This window comes from Lactuca virosa, chromosome 6, assembly GCF_052849685.1.
Source record: "Lactuca virosa cultivar CGN04683 chromosome 6, Lactuca_virosa_CGN04683_v6, whole genome shotgun sequence".
Taxonomy (NCBI): Eukaryota; Viridiplantae; Streptophyta; class Magnoliopsida; order Asterales; family Asteraceae; genus Lactuca; species Lactuca virosa.
The window spans coordinates 274,197,591-274,212,201 of record NC_136431.1 but is presented as its reverse complement, the minus strand read 5'-3'; positions in this window follow the sequence as shown (position 1 = coordinate 274,212,201).

The following is a 14,611-nucleotide window of genomic DNA, read 5'->3' as shown; positions in this document are numbered from 1 at the left end:
GGTGCTACAGCAGGCCTAAAACTTACCAAAATCATCTCTCATAAAATACTATAGGAGTATTTTCGCTAGAACCAAACTCAGTATACAGATTCACTCTAAGTATTGCTACTTTTCCTTCCCTAAGCGATAACTTACATGTGTTAGTAACCTTTCTATGATCATCGCTCGGTAGAATACTTCCATTATCAGGATGAGATATATTTTGTTCTTTTATATATATCTCGAGGACTTACCATCCTCTTATTCCTGATTGTTTCTAGAACAAGATGCCTCCTCGACCAAGGCCCAACCGAATGAACAACGACACTCCACCACCACCTCCTCAGTTCGACCCTGTCATGTTCCAGGCAGCAGTTACCGTCGGCGTGACTACAGCAATGGCACAAGTGAATGCTGGTGGAGCTGGAGGTGGAACCGACCCCCAGAGACAAGATGGAAGTCAGGGACATCAGAAAGAGTGTTCCTACAAGGACTTCATGACTGCGAAACCCAAGTCCTTCGATGGAAATGGAGGTGTCATCGCCCTGACCCGATGGTTCGATAAGATCGAATCCATCTTCGAAATTTGCGTCTGTTCTGAAGCAAGCAAGGTGAAGTTTGCCGCCTGCACCTTCACCAACAGAGCCTTGACCTGGTGGAATGGTCGCGTCAAAACCCTAACCCTGCCAGTGGCTAATGTCATGGGTTGGGAAAGGCTGAAGGAGCTCATGCTAGCTGAGTACTGCCCGAGGGGCGAAGTGCAAAAGTTGGAACACGAACTCTGGAACTTGAAGATGAAGGGTTCCGACATCGCTACCTACACTGCTAGATTCTGTGATCTGGCGCTTCTCTGTCCGGGAATGGTCACCCCGGAAAGCAAGAAAATCGAGAGGTACATCTGGGGACTGACGCAACCCACCAAAGGAAATGTCTTGGCTGCTAGGCCGACTACATTTGAAAGCGCCAAGGATCTGGCACAGACTCTGATCGATCATGGAATCGACCTGGATGAGGTGACAGATGTCTCTGAACCCCAAAAGGATAGCGGTGGGAAGAAGAAGAAGTCTGGCAACAAGCGAAAGGATCAGTCTTCATAGGAGCCCTCCAAGAAACAACAAATAGTGGCAGTTCATGCTGTCGCTGCTCCTGCTGCTACTCCTACTGCTGTTCCAACCACCCAATCCCCTAACGGTGGTTATGCTGGGAAACTACCTCTGTGCAACAAATGCAACTTCCATCATCACGGGCCCTGCCGTGAGTTGATCTGCAACAACTGTGGGAAGAAGGGACACACACTTCGATACTGCAAGACACCAGCTCAACCAACCAACCAGGCTCCGGGAGCGGGCGCTGGTCAGACTTATTATGGATGTGGAGAGGTTGGGCACTACAGGAGAAACTGCCCCAAGGCAACAACTGGTGGCAATACAGGGAGAATTTTGGCTATGGGTCAGAATGAAGCAGTTGCTGATCCTACCGTTGTTTCGGGTACGTTCCTCCTTGACAACTCTTATGCATGCATTCTCTTCGATTCTGGTGCGGAGAGGAGTTTTGTTAGTCATTCATTCAAACATCTAATCAAGTGTAAATCCCAACCTCTAACCGAAACATTTACCGTCAAGATGGCTAACGGAAAGAAGGAGAGCACTAACGATATATTCATAGGCTGCACTCTCACCCTAGACAATTATTCTTTTCCCATCGACCTTATGCCAGTGTCCATCAAGAGCTTCGACGTCATTGTCGGTATGGATTGGTTAAGCTCCAATCATGCTGATATTCTTTGCTTCGAGAAAGCTATCCGTCTCAATCTTTCCTCTGGCGAAACCCTTACGATTTACGGTGATAAGCTTAGCTCGAACCTCCATATCATTTCATGCCTCAAAGCTCAGAAGTATCTGCGGAAGGAGTGTCATGCATTTCTAGCTCATGTTGTCGACGAAACGCGAAAAGTTAAAGACCTCGAGAACATCCCCGAAGTCTGTAACTTTCCTGATGTATTCCCTGAAGATCTCCCAGGAATCCCTCCTAAGCGTCAAGTCGAGTTTCGTATCGACTTGATCCCCGGAGCTACTCCTGTAGCTAAATCTCCATACCGTTTAGCGCCAGCGGAAATGCAAGAATTATCCAGTCAGCTCAATGAGCTGATTAGCAAAGGATTCATAAGGCCGAGTTCCTCACCCTGGGGAATCGGATTAGCAAAGGATTCATAAGATGGATCCTTTCGGATGTGCATTGACTACCGAGAGCTGAATAAGCTGACCATCAAGAACCGATATCCCTTACCCAGAATCGACGATCTTTTCGACCAACTTCAGGGAGCCAGTTATTTCTCAAAGATCGATCTAAGATCAGGGTACCATCAATTGCGAGTTCATGAGAATGATGTGCCTAAAACAGCATTCCGAACTCGCTATGGACACTACGAGTTTGTAGTGATGCCCTTTGGTCTGACTAACGCACCGGCAGCATTCATGGACTTGATGAATCGGGTGTGCCGTCCTTTCTTAGACAAGTTTGTGATTGTGTTCATTGATGACATACTTGTCTATTCACGAAGTGAGGACGACCATAAACAGCACTTAAGGCAGGTGTTGGAAAAGTTAAGGACAGAAAAGTTGTACGCGAAGTTTTCGAAGTGCAAATTCTGGATTAGGAAGGTGAATTTCCTTGGTTACGTGATTAGCAAGGAAGGAATACACGTGGACCCTTCCAAAATCAAGGCGATTGAGAACTGGTCTGCACCAAAGACACCCACAGAAATCCGGCAATTCTTGGGTCTCGCGGGCTATTATCGCAGGTTCATCCAGAACTTCTCCAGAATCGCTAAGCCTTTAACTACCCTGACGCAAAAAGGGGTAACCTTTAGTTGGGGAGCCAAGCAAGACATTGCGTTTCAAACACTGAAGCAGGCCCTATGCAGCGTACCTATCCTGTCCCTGCCCGAAGGGACAGAAGACTTCGTGGTCTACTGTGATGCATCCAATCAGGGCCTAGGATGTGTTCTCATGCAAAGAGAAAAGGTCATCGCCTATGCCTCAAGACAGTTAAAGACACATGAAGTCAATTACACAACTCACGATTTAGAGTTGGGAGCAGTGATCTTTGCGTTAAAGATCTGGAGACATTATCTTTACGGAACCAAGTGCACTATCTTCACCGACCATAAGAGCCTGCAGCACATCCTTAATCAGAAGGAGTTAAACATGAGACAGCGACGATGGGTCGAGCTACTCAGTGACTACGAGTGCGAAATTCGCTACCATCCCGGTAAGGCCAACGTGGTAGCAGACGCCCTCAGTCGAAAGGAGTATTCAGGGCGTAAGGTGAAGGCACTAACAATGACCATCCATTCCCATCTATCCGTGCAAATCAAGGAAGCTCAGCTGGAAGCCTTAAAACCCGAGAACGTGACAGATGAAGCTTTGCGGGGAATGGACAAGAACTTGGAGGTCAAAGGAGACGGAGTGTACTATTTCATGAACCGAATCTGGACCCCAAAGTTCGGTGGTTACAGAGAGGTTGTCATGAATGAGGCTCACAAGACTAAATACTCCGTTCACCCAGGTTCGGATAAGATGTATCTGGATCTCAAACAATTCTATTGGTGGCCAAACATGAAAGCAGAGATTGCTACCTTCGTGGGCAAGTGCCTGACTTGCGCCAAGGTGAAGGTCGAATATCAAAAGCCCTCACGTCTACTTCAGCAGCCGTAAATACCTGAGTGGAAGTGGGAAAGGATAACTATGGATTTTATCACCAAGTTACCCAGATCTCCAAGTGGTCACGATGCCATCTGGGTAATTGTCGATCGGTTAACGAAGTCCGCCCACTTCCTACCAATCAAAGAAAACTTCAAAATGGAAAGGCTCACATGGATCTACATTCAAGAAATAGTTCGCCTTCATGGTGTACCTGCATCCATTATTTCTGATCGAGATAGCAGGTTTACATCGAGGTTCTGGCAATCTTTACAGAAGGCTCTTGGAACTAAGTTGGATATGAGCACGGCTTATCATCCGCAAACTGATGGACAGAGTGAGAGAACAATTCATACCTTGGAGGATAGCCTGCGTCATTGACTTTGGCACGTCATGGGACACTCATCTTCCTTTGGTTGAATTTTCCTACAACAACAGCTATCATACCAGCATCAAGGCTGCACCGTTTGAAGCCCTCTATGGCCGTAAGTGCAGATCCCCTCTGTGCTGGGCTGAGGTGGGCGACACGCAGCTAGCCAGGGGTCAAATCCCCGACAGTACTCTCACCGGTCCTGAGATCATCCGAGATACAACTGAGAAGATTGTACAAATCCGGGAACGACTGAAAGCCTCACGAGATAGACAAAAGAGCTACGCCGATAAGAGACGTAAACCCTTGGAGTTCCAGGTTTGTGACCGCGTCCTTCTGAAGGTCTCACCCTGGAAAGGCATGATACGCTTCGGAAAGCGTGGAAAGCTAAACCCAAGGTACATTGGACCATTCGAGATCCTTGCTAGGATCGGTCCTGTAGCATACAAACTTCAGTTACCGCGAGAACTCAGCAACATTCATCCTGTTTTCCACGTATCAAACTTGAAGAAGTGTCTGTCTGATGAGACATTTGTGATTCCTCTTGGCGAGATCGAAATCAACGAGAACCTTAACTTTGTGGAAGAACCGGTTGAAATCATGGACAGAGAGATCAAACGAACGAAACAAAGTCGCATCCCGATAGTAAAGGTTCGCTGGAATGCCAAGCGAGGACCTGAATTCACTTGGGAGCGCGAAGACCAGATGAAACAGAAGTATCCGCATCTCTTTCCTGATCCACGATTTGTATCCTAGGTTTGAATTTCGGGACGAAATTCCCTCTAACGGGGGGATGATGTGACAACCCGAAATATTTTCAGTTTCTGTTATGCATTTTCGTTAGTGAAATTTCAGATCCGTTAACCTTCCGTCAAAATTTTGGTTTAAATAAAATAATCTAGTTATACTTAATTAAATTATTTACGAGTCGGAACCAAAGATCACGCGGAAACCTGAAAATCTCGAAAATCAACATTTCGGTCTAAAAATGGGATTACGACCGTAAACTCTGTTTACGACCGTAAACTCCGTTTACGGTCAGTGACGAGTGGACCCCACTTTCACCCTATAAATGTGATGCCTCCGACTTCATTGGGACGTTTCTCTGGTCGCATTCTCTCCTCCTCTCTCTAAGAAGCTCAAACCGTAAACACCCAGAACGCATTTAAACTCCGGAAAACAGCGAGAAAATCACGTTTGGAGCCCTTTGGAACGTCTGGAATCACCCCTCGCATCGAAATCAGCATTCAAAACCACGTTTTTCGAGTTTACGGTTCAACCTTCAAGAACCGTAAACCCTGTTCTTGAGTTTACGGTCCAACCTTCAAAGACCGTAAACTCGGCCAACTGCAGAAACCGTAAACTCATTTCAGGAACCGTAAACTCATTTCAGAAACCGTAAACTCGTGTTCTGAAACCGTAAACTCGTGTTCTAAGGCAGTAAACTCATTCCTTCGATTCAAGCAAGTCTCGGTAACATTCCTCAACCAAATTCAAGTGTTTTCCGACACTTTATCTAACGAAATCGCTAATTTAGATGCATATACGTATTTATTTGATTAATAGGATTTCGTTAAGTGTCGCGTGCAACAACTCGGGAACCTTCTTTTCAGTCAACAACTTCACGCAACAACAGTGAGTTCATACCCCTACATTTTTACGCATTTTTAATGTTTTAAGGGGGTAATACAAGCTAAACATAAATGTTTTCTTTCAAGCTAAACAAAAGTGTTTTCAGAAATACAAATAAAACTTATGCAAAATTCATACTTTATTTCCCTTTTGTACCATGTCGAGCATAAGGGACGTTTTCACAAAAATTGCATAATTTTTACGGATACGCTATTCGCTACGTTATACATGCAAACTATAATCGGTATAGTTTGGGGTTTCTCTAAAAACTTATCAAGCATGGAAACTTTCTCTACTAAACATATGCACTGGAACAGAAACCGTTTACAGTTTATATCATTATTTTATTATGATTTTCATAACTGTAACTTATCACTATACACGGTATACACTCGGATTTTCACTACAAACACTCGGATTTTCACTACAAACACTCGGATTGTCACTACAAACATTCGGATTTTCACTACGGTAGAACGCTACTGCATTACTTGTAAACTAGATTATACGATACTGTGAGGCGCTACTTCACTACTGTACCCTTAGGTGTACAGGGATAAATCCTACCACTGTATAACCAGAGTCTCCTGGAGGGAGAGCGTGAGATTTGTGAATAGATCTATTCGGGACTGACAATCCCACATCTGAACTGCTAGCTACAGTTTGGCGGGCACGCCTGAGATGTACAAATGTCATTTAACATCGACGCCTGAAGAACGTTGGAAAGGTCACTAGTCACATCAAGCATGGTTATACGACTCACATTATGTATAAATCACAGATAGTTTACCAACCTGGTTTTCTTCAATAGTTTTATTTATACCAAATAGAACTAAACACACTATACATACTGGCCGAGCCAGGGTTTTCAAAACCGAATCATTCATGCTACGGTTTTACATTTAAATACATATACTTCATGATTAGCTTTAGCTAGTCACATGAAGTAGTATTTTGCATATCACTATGGTTTTTCAGAAACGAGCGTTCATGGTTGTATACGAAATCGATAACACTACGTTTTTCACTAAAGAAAATATCGGATTTTCTTGAGATTACACAAACACTTCGGCTCGCTCATCAACAAGTTTTCATTACAAATTACTGCTTATGAACTCACCAGCTTTATGCTGATATTTTTCAAACTGCTTGTATTCTCAGGAAATCAGTAGACAGGTACTTGCTGGATTTTCGAAGAACCAAAGCATTTAGAGTTTTTAAGCTTTTATTTTGAAAAACTATTGGATGTATTTCAGGCTGAGTTTCAAACCGATGTAAACATTTTTATTCAAATATTCACTGTAATGGTTGTGTTGCTATGATTGCTGTTATTCATTGGTTGTGATGCTATACATGATGTCCTCCGCCCCAGAATGTTTCCGCCAACGGTTTAGGGGTGTGACATGTCTTGTATTCTGCTTCAGCGGATAACCAAGGGACAGTCATTTGCTTCCTGGCGGACCATGAGACAAGTTTAAACCAAGATAGATAGCATCCCCCCCCCCTTTTTTCCCCCGATGAATCATCGATCATCAGGACACCCAACCCAGTATGCGTCCGGAAAGACAGTGAGATTGGGTGATTGAGCATCAGTATATGCATGCAAGGTAGTAGTCGAGGAACGTTGAATAAGAAGACCAAAATTAGTTACGCCTTGTAGATACTGTAGGATGAGTTTGCGTTAGACCAGTGATTTTCAGTTGGGGGGTGCATGAACTGGCAGACTTTGTTGACTGCATATGTAATACTCGGCCTAGACAAGGTGGCATATTGCAATGCATCAACCACCTGTCTGTATCGAATTAGATTTTAAAACAATGTACCGTCACCAAGAGCAAGGTTAGTAGACGTAGTTATGGGCGTTGTGACGGGTTTGGACTAAGCAAGACCAGTCTTCATAAGAATTTCCAAAATATATTCCTTTTTTGAGAGAAACATGGCTAACCCACGGTAGGTAACATCAATGTAACGTTAAAAAAATTAAGACAAAAAAATTCAATTTTTATATTAATAAAACCATTATTCATAACAATATCATATAACCATAGTGAAATCAGAGTATATCAAATAACATCCAAAGACATCAGAGTCATGTAAATTGCAGAACAATGTGGTGTGTGCAGTGCAGTCATCCCGAACTTTTTCCCTTCGAACCAGAAGTACCTAAAACATAAACTGAAAACCATAAGCACAAAGCATAGTGAGTTCTCCAAAATACCACATACCATACATATCAAACATATAATAGGCCTCGCCCGGCATCAAGCCCCGCTCGGAACAGATCTGTTAGTCATCAGGCCCCGCCCGGTATACATACAAACACATAAACACATGCAAAAATCACAAAGATAAATAACATACAATATAATCATCAGGTCCCGCCCAGCATCGGGCCCCGCCCGGTAAACATATCAGAAAACATACATGTAGGGTCACACAGACAACTAGCATCCTAATCATAATAAACCATGGGCCGACATTGGTGCCTTCAACCCGCTAAACACAGTGAGGAAACTCACCTCAAGCTGGTGAATCTCTTGAATAAAATCTCGGTCTGCTGATCCAGAAAATCTTCGCACTAACACCATCAAATAATATCCAATTAATAATTGGATCTCGACCCATAATCAAGAATCCAAATTACTTGTCCAACATCCAGGGTGAAAGACCATTTTACCCTTTTCTTTCTTGGCCCGAAACCATGGCCCAACCCATTTGCTCAAAAGGGCCAAATTCCTAAATGGCATCTCAAGGCCCAAAATGGCCCAACTTCCTAATTGGGCCTAAAAATCATCATGGGCCTAATCCCAAGAAAGCCCATAGTCAAGCAATGGCCCAAAGTCAGAAGTCCAATGGCCCAACAAGGCCCAAACCCTAAAAGTCCAAAATATGGCCCAAACCCTAAAAGTCAACTGAAGTCAAACTGTTGAGTACGCTAGGCGTACTCAGACTTACGCTTAGCGTACTCCTTCTGGGGCCAGTACGCGCAACGTACGAGTTGGGTACGCCCCGCATACTCCGCAGACAGCCAATCCAACCCATTAAACACTTAATCGGTTAAGCCATCCTGCCAAACTCTTAGATCTGATCCTAAATGGTGACTTAATACGTAAAGTTGGCAACTTTACTCCCATGTATGTCTTAATAAGACCTAAAACTCAAAGAGAACCATAACAAAGAACCTAACACATACATGGACCAAAATAACTCATAAAGGTTGCATTTTTATGGACAAGGGACCTCAAATGTGCTAAGATCTAACATCCATGGCTTTTGGAGTAGATCATAATCTCAAATATGGCTTAAAAGACCCAAAAATGCACAAATAATACCCTAAGTTGGATCTAGCATAAAGAACCATCAAGATGAGAGCTTTCTACCTCAAATGGCTTGCTAAGATGAAGATGACTTTGGATCTACAAGCTCAAGCCACTCCAAAGCAACCTCCAAGTGTTCTTCTTCTTCTACTTCACCAAAAACACCACCAAAACTCACTTTCAAGCTCAAATCTCACAAATGACAACTAGGGTTTCGATCTTAGGGTATAGAGAGATGGAGGTTCTTCATTAGGGGGTCCAAGGGTGTCTTAAGTTGTTTAAACAGGGCACAAACCCTAAAAATTAGGGTTTGCCCCTGCATTACGTACGCCCTGCATACTCCCACGTACGCCCCGTGTACGTGGGTACATCCACGATCCATCAATGAGCTACTACGCTAAGCGTACTCATAGAGTACGCCCAGCGTACTAGCTAGGGACAAAAATGATAGAAATTTTTACAATAAGGGTTAAAAAAACATACCAAATAATCTCGAATGTTACAATTCTCCCTCACTTGAATCAGACTTCGTCCTCGAAGTCCGTTGCCCCAAATAACTCTGGGTAGTGCTCCCTCATATCGTCCTCCGGCTCCTACGTCCATTCTAAACCCTTGCGGTGCTGCCACTGAACTTTCACCAACTCAGCAACCTTGTTCCTCAAGGTTTTCGTCTTTCTGTCAAGAATCGTCACCGGTTTCTCGATATAATTCAGACGATCATCCACCTGAATATCCTCCAATGAAACCACCGCAGAATCATCCACTAAACATTTTCGCAACTGAGAGACGTGAAACGTGTTATGGATCTGACTAAGCTCCTCGGGAAGATCCAAGCGATAAGCAACCCAGCCCACCCGGTCTAAAATCCTGAAAGGATCGATGTACCTGGGGCCTAACTTGCCCCTCTTCTTGAATCGGATGACACCTTTCCAAGGTGTCACCTTTAGGAAAACCATATCCCCAACCTGGAACTCTAGATCTGATCGGCGCTTGTCGGCATAGCTCTTCTGCCGACTCTGAGCTGTCTGGAGTCTACCCTAAACCTACTGAATCAACTGGATAGTCTTAAGTACCACTTCGGTACTCCCCATGACTCGCTGACCGACCTTACCCAAACATATCGGGGTCCTGCATTTCCTCCCATAGAGCATCTCAAAAGGAGGTCGATCGATGCTGGTGTGATAACTGTTATTATACGAAAACTACACCAAAGGGAGATACGTATCCCAACTCCCACTGAAATCCAATACACACGCCCGAAGCATATCCTCCAAGGTCTGGATAGTCCGCTCGCTCTATCCGTCAGTCTGTAGGTGGAAGGTCATGCTGAAATACAGACGGGTACCCAACTCCTCGTGGAACCTCTTCCAAAATCTGGAAGTAAACCGGACGTCCCTGCCTGAAATCACAGAAACCGGTACCCCATGTCGTGCCACAACTTCCCTAATGTATATGTCGTCCAACTTCTCCGCAGAGATACTCTTCTAAATCGGAATAAAATGCGCACTCTTGGTCAATCGATCCACGATGACCCAAACAGAATCCACTCCGCGCGTTGTCCGAGGCAACTTCGTAATGAAATCTATGGTAATCTCTTCCCTTTTCCAAACGGGAATGTCTAATTGATGCATCTTGTCGTGATGCCACTGATGTTCGGCCTTAACTTTCCTGCAAGTCAAGCACCTCTCCACATACCAAGCTACATCCCGCTTCATACAGTGCCACCAATAATCAAGACGGAGGTTTCTATACATCTTCGTCGCCTCGGGATGAATGGAGAATCTCGATTTGTGCGCATCCTCCATCGGAACCTGACACGCACCACCCCAATAAGGAACCCACACCCTCTGATGGAGAGTCAGTAACCCTCGGCTATCATAATCGAAGGAAGCCACTTGATATGACAACCCGGAACTTCTACCTTGTTCATTTAGTCAATTTCATCAATGTTAAGCTCGTTTTATTGACTTCTTGCACTGTTTAGAGTCTGTTTGAGCGTTCTAAGCTTAGTACATCAGGGGACCAAGTGTTAGAATGGGTCAACTAAAGTTCCAAAACATCAATCAAGCCATAAACCCTCAAGTGAGGAGTTTACGGTCAAGACCCATGAGTTTACGGCCGTAAACTCATGGTGGTCGTAAACCCATGCTGGCCGTAAACTCTGATGGCCGTAAACTCCACCTATAAGTAGGATGTTTGGTCCATTTTCTGCACTCTTTCCTTTCTAAGGTTTGGAACTCGAAAACTCTCTCAAGAAATCATAGGATTTTGCTGCAAAAACTCTCATAATGTAAGTAAATCCTTCCATCTAAGTGTTAATACTTCTCTTCTCCATGAATCATCATTGATTTCATCCATGGATTTCATCTTTGAGTCTAGATCTTCAAAGATTCTCAAGAACATCAAGAACACTTAGGTGTTTTGGGTTGAAAACACCCTTCTTTGCCTTCAAATCGTAAGTATGACTTCCTTATACTTGATATCTAGTATGAAACCATGATTAGCACCTTGAATTCATCCAAGAACACTGATCAAAGTGAGTTTACGGCCAAGAGCATCTCCATTGGCCGTAAACCCTTATTAGAGGTTCAAATGGGGTCGTAACTCTTCCTAAGGCTTGGACTTAAGGCTAGAACACTTCCTTGTGGACTGTAAGGCCTTAAAAGCACCCTTTTGAGCACAAATCATCATGAGTTTACGGTCGTAAACTCTTGTGGCCGTGAACTCATGGTCGTAAACCCTGGTGGCCGTGAACACCTGGCCGTAAACACAATAGTGTGGCCTTAAACTCCTTAGATGCAATCCTTTGTGGTTATAACACTTCTATATGAGTGTTTCCTAGCCCTACGGTGTTTCACTCACTTGATTAGTTGTGTAAACACTAATTATATTTATTTGTGTCCTTGTATGCTTATTAGGATTTGTGTGTGTGCTCAAGTTTCCACTTGGGATCTAGCATCCTATACCACTCTTTCATCCAAACTACTCACTGCAGGTGAGTTCATACCCCTACACTTTTACTGGTTTTAAAACGTTTTCAGGGGGAGAATATAAGTTAAACCACGAATGCTTTTGTAAATTAATACAAGGAGCTTTTAACAAGTATAAAACTCATGCAATTCTCATACTTTAACCCTTTTGTACTGTATTGAGCATAAGGGACGTTTTCACTAAAATTGCATAGTTTTCCGGACTAGATATTCACTATGCTATACACGCAAACTATAATCGGTATAGTTTGGGATTTTTCTAAACATAACAAGTACAGAAACTTTCACTACTAAACATATACACTAAGACTGAAATATGTTACAGTTTACATCACTACATTATCATGGTATTCATAACTGTAGTTATCACTACATACGGTATACATACGGATTTTCACTACGGTAAAACGCTACAACATTACATGTAAACTAGATTGTACGATACTGTGAGATGCTACTTCAATATTGTACCCTTAGGTGTACAGGGATAAATCCTATCATAGTATAACCAGAGTCTCCTGGAGGGAGAGCGTGAGATTTGTGAATAGATCTATACGGGACTGACAATCCCACACCTGAACTGTTAGCTACAGTTAGGCAGGCATGCCTGGGGTGACAAATGTCATTTAACTCAACGCCTGAAGAACGTTGGAAAGGTCTCTAGTCATATCAAGCATGGTTCTACGACTCACATTATGTATAAATCACCTTTAGTTTACAACCTGGCACTCTACAACAGTTTTATTTATACTAAATAGAACTAATACACACTACAACTGAAGAACTTTCAGGGTTTTCGAACAGAACTGAACATACAATGGTTTCACGTGCGAAATACTTATACATCATGATTAGCATTAGCTAGTCACATGAAGTATTATTATCGCACATCACTACAGCTTTCAGTAACAAACATTCATGGTTTTTATACAGAATTGAAAACACTACATTCTCATTAAAGAAAATATCGGATTTTCTTGAAACTATACAAACACTTTTACAAGCTCATCAACAAGTTTTCATTACAAACTACCGCTTTTGAACTCACCAGCTTTATGCTGATATTTTTCAAACTACTTTTACAGACAGGTACCTGCTGGATTTTTTAGGAGTAAGAGTAATAAGAGTTTTATGCTTATATTCATACCAACTATTTGATGTAATTCAAACAAGTTTCAGACAAATTCCAAACTGATGTAAACATTTTTCCTTTAAGTATTCACTGTAATGGTTGTGTTGCTATGATTGCTATTATTCATTGGTTGTGATGCTACACATGACGTCCTCCACCCCAGAACATTTCCGCCATTCTGGTTTTGGGGTGTGACAGATTGGTATCAGAGCCCTTGTTTATAGCGAACTAAGTATACCAAACCTTACATGGTATACAACTAAACACTAATGGGGCCTAAGTGCTCTAAACTAAAAGTATATTTTCGAAATATAAAAGTATTTTGTAACAAGTATACTAGTATGCATACATAACAGAACCAGAGTCATAGATAGAACAAAACAAAAGTATTTGGATGTTGGGACGCTGCGGTTAAACCTGGGCAGTTATGTAATCATGTCTAGGGTGAATATAGCCTGATCAACTATATTCAGTCAAGACATGACCAACATATGCTTGGGAGTGATTGTGGTGTTACAGCAGGCCTAAAACTTACCAAAAACATTCATCATAAAATACTATAGGAGTATTTTAGCTAGAGCCAAATCCTGTATATAGATTCATTCCAAGTGTTACTACCTCTTCTTCCTTAAGCGATTTGAAAGTTGCCCATTTTTTACTCCGGAAAAATGCTAGAGCTTTTTGCAAAATTGGTTCGTCATTTGCACCACTTTGTCATCGTCGTTTCACAGTCGAAAACACTGTATTAAACTTAAGCACAACTTTGTTGACGTTTTCCCCACTTCGATTATATTTGATCATTTTTCCTATAGTTTCCATGATTCATTTCTGCGAGAAAACGCCTAGTAATTTTTCGTAAAAAAGTGGGCAAGTGTTGGTTTTTTTCGACCTTCGTATCTTCAAAAACATCTATCCAGGAACGAGCCAACGTCGTTTCTTCCTCCATAGTCCATGACTGTGGAGCTGCCTTTCCTGTTTACTTGGGTCGTTGTCGAATCGCTTCCAGCTCCGAATTCTTTTTGAGTACGACTTCGGGTTGTGATTGAGTTTGGAATTGAGTTTGGGTTTGGATTGGCAAGTCGGAAAGATGGTCAAATGGGTTGAAGTCATTTTCCATTTATGATTGGATTTGAGATAAGAAGTTCATTTGAGGTTGGTTTTGGATATGATATGAGTAGTAGGTATCGGTATAGTGGAAATTAGGAGTTGAATAAATAGGTCAATCACTTTGACTTTGAATGAAAGTAGGTGATGAATGTGAGATTGGGTTTGTGTGTTTTGGTGTTTTTTTTTTTTTTGTATTTTTTGGAGTTCTTAAGTTTGAATGGGAAGTCATTTTTCACAAAAATAAGAGTTTTTGAATGAAAAATTGAAGAATGTAATGTGGTATGAAATGTGGTACTGTGGTAGTATTTAGATAGGGTTAAAAAGAAAGTAAAATTTGAAATTTTTTGAAAATATAAAGGTAAAAAAAATTTTAAAAATGGAGC